Source organism: Nanorana parkeri, unplaced genomic scaffold (assembly GCF_000935625.1).
Source record: "Nanorana parkeri isolate BGI_ZX_2015 unplaced genomic scaffold, ASM93562v1 scaffold1239, whole genome shotgun sequence".
Lineage (NCBI taxonomy): Eukaryota > Metazoa > Chordata > Amphibia > Anura > Dicroglossidae > Nanorana > Nanorana parkeri.
The window spans coordinates 413,275-420,636 of record NW_017307507.1 but is presented as its reverse complement, the minus strand read 5'-3'; the positions used below and the strand labels follow the sequence as shown (position 1 = coordinate 420,636).

Genomic DNA, 7,362 nt, shown 5'->3' with positions numbered 1-7,362 from the left:
ATGCCCCGATACCCACCCACCCACAACCCTCCACCCCCAAATCTAAATAAATTAAAAGGTGAATGTGTTCACCTTTATGGTCACATGACCGGCACCCCACACACATGCCGAAATTCAGATTTTGTTTAACTTTGGGGACCCACCTATTGTTTTTTCTTTTGCTAACCGTGTTCCCTTGGGATTCAGCTTTACTTCCTGCTCTGCAGATAAAACAGGAAGTTAGAGGAAATCTCTATACAGTGAGGGGTCTTCCACGCTCAATGGATGATCCCCCTTCTATTCCTGTGCTGGTGTACAAGTGTTCCATTTGGGATTCAGTTTTACTTCCTGTCCTGCAGACAAAACAGGAAGTTAGAAGAAATCTCTATACAGTGAGGGGTCTTCCCATTCGATGGAAGATCCCCCTTCTATCCCTGTTATGGTGTAGCCGTGTCCCCTTGGGATTCAGATTTTACTTCCTGTCCTGCAGACAAAACAGGAAGTGAGAGGAAATCTCTATAAAGTGAGGGGCCTTCCACACTCAATGAATGATCCCCCTTGTATTCCTGTGCTGGTGTACCCGTGTTCCCTTTGGGATTCAGTTTTACTTCCTGTCCTGCAGATAGAACAGGAAGTGAGAGGAAATCTCTATAATAGTGAGGGGTCTTCTCCCCAACCAATGGAAGATCCCCCTTCTATTCCTGTTCTGGTGACAACTGTATAATTTTGCATTTCACATCACTTTCTGCACAAGTGACCATGGCCACCGGGACAAACAGTGGGGGCGAATCTACACAGCGGGGACACCTGAAAGGGGTTCTAATCCTGATATTATCTATATAAGCTTTGCCTTCCCTGCCCCCCCCCCCCCATCAACATGCTAATGAAATGTTATAATAAAGTCTTTACATTTTCATGACATTTGTTATTTTATATCCAGTGCTTCTCTATGCAATGCAGGCAGATCATAGCTGGTGGGAGAAGCCGGCAGGGTGCTGTACATAGCACCCTGCCTCAGTACTTCACTCAAGAACACTCAGCTCTGATGGAAGCAGTGGACTGGCTCGTGGGAGGAGTTATGCAAATGCTTTGATGGGCTCTATTGTGGCTGCTTCTCCCGCGGCGGGTGAAACATTTTGTGCTTCTTTTTTGTAGGATATTTTGTTACATTGTTGCACCTCAGACACGACTTGCACCTGTTTCTAGTAGTAGACGATGTGCAGAGCCAGCTGCCTGACTTCCTCTTTATCTGTGAATAATATGTGAACACCGTGAAATAAATGAATATATTGTTTATAAGAAGCAGCCGCTCTCCTCGTCTTCTTGTGTCTGATTTCTGCATTTCCCAACTCATCCACATTCACTCAGAGCCAAAAACCAAAAGGCAAGGGGGGCGAGCACGAAACAAAGGCGGCAACTCTGCTAGAAAGCTGCAGGGGAGATCACATTACACACACAGCTAAATGTTTTAGAACAGGGGTGGACACCTCTGGCCTTCCAGTTGTTGTGGAACTACAAGTCCCATGAGCCATTGCAAAACTGACAGCTACAGATATGACTCCCAGAGGCAGAGGGATTTGTAGTTAAAGCACAGCTGGAGGGCCCGCAGTGTCCCAGCCATGTTTTTTTTTATTTTTTTAATATAAAATACTAATTTTCACTCTTTTTGCATCCATTTTTTTACATCTCAGTGCTGCTCCTCCCCTGCAGGTACTTCCTGTCTACATGCACTCCAATGACGGCTGCCTGGCCTTGCTCAGGACGGGTTACCTGAGGTGACAACTGGGGAACATGCTTGTGCAAGGAGTCTCGTTATGGGCACCAGCATGTGACAAGGTGACAATGCAGGAGCTCAAATAAGAGACATGTACGGAGGGTTGTCACCCTATCACAGGAAGTGCCTAAACAAGGACAAGTAGTCTCCTTCAGGGAGAACTATGGGGTTAAGGCTTTTCCCCATAGTTCTCCTTAGGGTAACGGGAGGACACAAACTAGCGTCCTCCCGTCACCCTAGGCTCAGTATACCTCGAGCTGTAGCTCGCGGTATACTGAGACGCCGCAGCTGAAGCGGATCCCGACAATTATGTCTGGATCCGCCCAGCTGCGTGACTGACAGCTGGCTCTGCCTATCTAGAGGCAGAGCCAGCTGTACCCACCCCCTCCCCCGTCCGTTCCGCCAGTCAGCGCTGGCGGATCGGAGCGGGGAGGGGGGAATCCAGCCCCTCCCCTGTCACGGCAGAGAGCTGTGACAGGATCGAGAGGTGAGCGAACGCCGGTATGTGTTCGCTCACCTCCCGATCTACTGAGCCGACCTATGACAGTCTCATTGTCACAGGTCGGCTAGAACTATGAGGTGAGTGAAAAGCACTCACCTCATAGTTCTCCTTTAAGTCCACTTCAGCCATACATCGGCTGAAATCAGCAGTACATCGGTTGCCTTTGAGTTAACCTGAAGTGCAGAAGGAGTTCGACTCAGTCGGTTCAACATCTGGATCAGCTAAAGCTCCGCAAGCTCACTCGCTGCCATTTGCCCCTATTCACATAGGGGCCGAACGGCAGTGAGTGAATAGCCGAATGTCACCGAGCAGCATTCGGCTCAGCTATTCTGCTTCGTACCTCCATGGTACCGAGCAGAATAGAAAAAAAAGTGAAAAGAATGGAAAAAAAAGTTGAGAAATTATTTTAAAATGTAAAAAATAGAAAAATGTAAAAATAAATGTAAATATTTTATAATCTCTTTTTCTGTATCCCCTGTTATCAATGAACAGGAATCCTCTATACTGAGTGTTCCTGACCCATTTATAACATGAGAACAGAGTGTGTTTACTATAACTACAATTATGAATGAACAGGAAGTGATGTAGATCACTCCCATTCATTCATAATTGAGGATATAGTATACATACCAGGTCCTCAATTATGTACAAACACTCAGCGATCACTGATCGCTGAGAGTATGTACCTTGCTTTTCTCTCTGACACGCTGTCACGGAAGGCTGAGCGAGCGGTGTAGAGAGGAAAGCCCAGCCTCCTGTGACAGCGCTGTCTCCGCCCCCACACCGCTCTGCCGGACTGTGATAGGAGGCTGAGCGGTATGGGAGGAGAGTCGCCGGCCGCTCACAGCGCTCTCCTCGCGCAGCGCTCGGCCGGCTGTAACTTTCTTTTCTCCCCACTGGAACACAGAGCAGCGCCCAGCGGGGAGGAAAGAAAACAGGGATGCGCCGATGTATCGGCCGAAATATGGCTCTTTCGGCATTTAGCCAATAGTGCCATTTTCGGCCGATATGTTTCAGGGCCGATATATCGGTGCATCCCTAATTACAACTGGGCAGAGCCAGCCGTGAGATCACCCTGGCAGAAACCCCACCCTCAAAAAAACCCATGCAGCAATCCTCACTATGCAGTCTGCCCAGAACTGCACGGCCTTCCTTGAGAAAGCTTCCCCACCGGGTCCTTCTCAGATGGCCTCCAGCAGTCCTGTATTGTATCCCTATAGGAATGAATGGGGACGCAGGATGAAGATGACATGGCGGGTATAAGGAAACAGATTAAGGAAATCGGTAAACATTTGTGTCATCAGTAAATGTAGGGTGCACAAGTATACACATTCACAGCAGACTGCTGAGGCCACTGCTACGAAGCGAGAATAAACAGAATCCCCTCGAACACGTCTCCTCAATTCTCAGCGCTTCCTCCTCTCTCTGAACCCGCATCCATTGTGCTACTCTCGGCTTCCGCCATCTTGCTACACCCCCCTCCCCCCCAGTACCAAGGAAACGCACCGACGGGATCTGCTTACTCACGAACCACCAGCGAGCTTCCACTCTGTGAGCTTCTACTTCAGCTTCTGACCCGGTCCGAACTAGAGGGCGGAAATCGGTTATGTCGAGGCTCGGGAGGCTCCCGGAGCAGCAAAACGCTGAGACGAACCACAAGCGGGGCGTACCAAGATGGCCGCTTGGACAGGAACTGAGCGGCTCGGGAGGCGACGAGTTAAAGTGCCCAAGCTGCAACTCAGACATAGCGAGTGGCTCCGTGGTGTAGGGGTACATTTGTGTCATCAGTAAATGTAGGGTGCACAAGTATACACATTCACAGCAGACTGCTGAGGCCACTGCTACGAAGCGAGAATAAACAGAATCCCCTCGAACACGTCTCCTCAATTCTCAGCGCTTCCTCCTCTCTCTGAACCCGCATCCATTGTGCTACTCTCGGCTTCCGCCATCTTGCTACACCCCCCTCCCCCCCAGTACCAAGGAAACGCACCGACGGGATCTGCTTACTCACGAACCACCAGCGAGCTTCCACTCTGTGAGCTTCTACTTCAGCTTCTGACCCGGTCCGAACTAGAGGGCGGAAATCGGTTATGTCGAGGCTCGGGAGGCTCCCGGAGCAGCAAAACGCTGAGACGAACCACAAGCGGGGCGTACCAAGATGGCCGCTTGGACAGGAACTGAGCGGCTCGGGAGGCGACGAGTTAAAGTGCCCAAGCTGCAACTCAGACATAGCGAGTGGCTCGTTGGTCTAGGGGTATGATTCTCGCTTCGGGTGCGAGAGGTCCCGGGTTCAAATCCCGGACGAGCCCTATTTTTCTTTGATTTTTGGTTGTTGCAGACATTTCATTTGCAGCTCGGATACGTCGTAGTGTAGAGTGACGGAGACGAGACTAGCTAGAACTGCGCGCTTCCAGACACGTGTAATAATGGTTTTATCGATCACTTAGCTGCAACTATGTGGTACTGACTGCTCTTTATTTAATAATTGCGGCTTATTGTCATTGCGGATTGTTCGGGCTGCCGCTTTGTTGTTGGGTTCGTTCAGCATCAATCGGCTGCTAATTGTTTTTAGAAGGTTTGATGTTATTGTAACCAATGGCAAAAAGCAGGGCTCGTCCGGGATTTGAACCCGGGACCTCTCGCACCCTAAGCGAGAATCATACCCCTAGACCAACGAGCCATTGGATATAGGAAACCTGGACGCATAGGAACATAAACGTTGCCGGGATAGATGCCTGAGGATGTTACACTGTATATATTGATGTGATGATTTTTAAGTATAAAATGGATAAATAACGCTCAAATTAGCACATAACCTACAACCGTGACAATGGCACTTATGTTACACTTTGTAACTCGGTGCAGATATCTATCCAATTGCTGAGTGCAGATTATTGCAGACAGTATTAAAGATTAAAGTTTAGGTAATACATAATCAATGGCCCAATCAGTCCCTATATTTCTGTGTGCTCACTCTCTGCAATTTAAGAAATAAAAATCGCCCCCAAAAAACTTGTAAAATAACTAAAGCTCTGCTCATCCTCTGTCAGCGGCGCAGAGGTTTGCAGGACGCTGGCGTCAATGCCGGAAGTGACCTCGTCACCTCGGAGACACATAAGCATGCACACTAGAGGAACCTTCTACAAATGTTGTCAGAGCCAAAAAGAATAAGCGCATGCGCACTACAGGCACACACATTGTCGGAGCCAAACACAATAACCACAAGCTCACTAGAGGAGCCCTGGACACAGTTGGCAGAGTCAGACACAACAGCCGTGCATGCGCACTAGAGAAACTCTCCACGCGCGTTGTCGGAGTCAGACACAACAGTCGTGCATGCGCACTACAGGAACCCTCCACACATGTTGTCTGAGCCAGACACAAGAGCCATGCATGCGGACTAGAGGAACCCTTCACACACGTTGTCGGAGCCAGACACAATAACCGCGTGTGCACACGACAAGAACCCTCAACACACTTTATTTGGGTCAGACACAGTAACTGCGTATGCACACTAGAGGAACCCTTCACACTCATTGGTGAAAGCAGACACAATAAGCGCATTCGCACTAGAGGAACCCGTCACACAATTGGCAGAGTCAGACACTACAGCCGTGCATGCACACTAGAGGAACCCTCCACCCAGGTTGTCGGAGCCAGTAACAATAACGACATGTGCACTAGAGGAACCCTGCACACACGTTGTCAAAGCCAGTCACAATAGCGACATGTGCACTAGAGGAACCCGTCACACAATTGGCAGAGTCAGACACTACAGCCGTGCATGTGCACTAGAGGAACCCTGCACACACGTTGTCAAAGCCAGTCACAATAGCGACATGTGCACTAGAGGAACTTTCCACACACGTCAGAGCCAGTCACAATAACTGCATGCGCACTGGAGGTACCCTCCACACACGTTGTCAGAGCCAGTCACAATAACTGCATGCGCACTAGAGGAACTCTCCACACACCTCAGTGCCAGTCACAATAACTGCATGCGCACTAGAGGAACTCTCCACATACGTCAGAGCCAGTCACAATAACTGCATGCGCACTAGAGGAACTCTCCACACACGTCAGTGCCAGTCACAATAACTGCATGCACACTGGAGGTACCCTCCACACACGTTGTCAGAGCCAGTCACAATAACTGCATGCGCACTAGAGGTACCCTCCACACACGTTGTCAGAGCCAGTCACAATAACTGCATGCGCACTTGAGGTACCCTCCACACACGTTGTCAGAGCCAGTCACAATAACTGCATGCGCACTTGAGGTACCCTCCACACACTTTGTCAGAGCCAGTCACAATAACTGCATGCGCACTAGAGGAACTCTCCACACACGTCAGAGCCAGTCACAATAACTGCATGCGCACTACAGGAGCCCTCCACACACTTTGTTGGAGGCAGTCACAATAACCGCATTCGCACTAGAGAAACCCTCCACATACATCGTCAGAGCCAGTCACAGTAACAGCACATGTGGTCAAGAGAAAGCCTCATAACTGCGTATGCTCACTAGAGGAACCCTCCTCACACTGTCGGAGCCAGACATGTGCAATACAGGAAGTCTTCCAACATAATGCCTAACTAATAAAGCGTTGCAGCTTCCAGGTTTTGCTGAAGGGGGTCAGCCCTTTCTATAACCGATTATTAATAGCATTGTAGGCCCAGGATCTGAAATAAAGTTATCATCAAGGAAATGCCCAGATCAACCAAATCATTCCTTTGCCATCATTAAGACTTGTGTATGAAGGAACGCAGGATCTCGGCGGCAGAAGCTGTCAGCATGATCCTGCATTCAAATGTCTGTACCCTGTATGCATGTAACATTTGTGCTACGTTTACATACGTCCAGCATTGGTGTACCTTATTGACCGCTGCTGCTCAGGGCCGACATATCAAAATAAACAGCGAGTAGTGCCGCTGCTGTATACGCACTATTGATGTTTACATGTTGGCCCTGAATGAGTCATGTGTCCGGGGGCTGTACATGTGCAGAATGACCTTAGCTGATCCTAAATGACAGGAAAATCAAAAACTTTCCCTTGTGGTGGTGCTACCTAGGGGCAGATTTAATTACCTCGTCCTTGCCCCCCCC

The 7,362-nt window shown here is 49.3% G+C and overlaps 2 non-coding genes across 2 annotated transcripts; one reads left to right on the top strand and one right to left on the bottom strand.

Moving 5' to 3' along the window:
* Positions 1-4,492: 4,492 nt before the first annotated feature.
* On the top strand, positions 4,493-4,564 carry TRNAP-CGG. Its single transcript has one exon. It is a non-coding gene; the product is annotated as a tRNA-Pro (tRNA).
* A 299-nt stretch (positions 4,565-4,863) lies between these two features.
* TRNAP-AGG lies at positions 4,864-4,935 on the bottom strand. The gene has a single exon. It is a non-coding gene; the product is annotated as a tRNA-Pro (tRNA).
* Between the last annotated feature and the right edge of the window lie 2,427 nt (positions 4,936-7,362).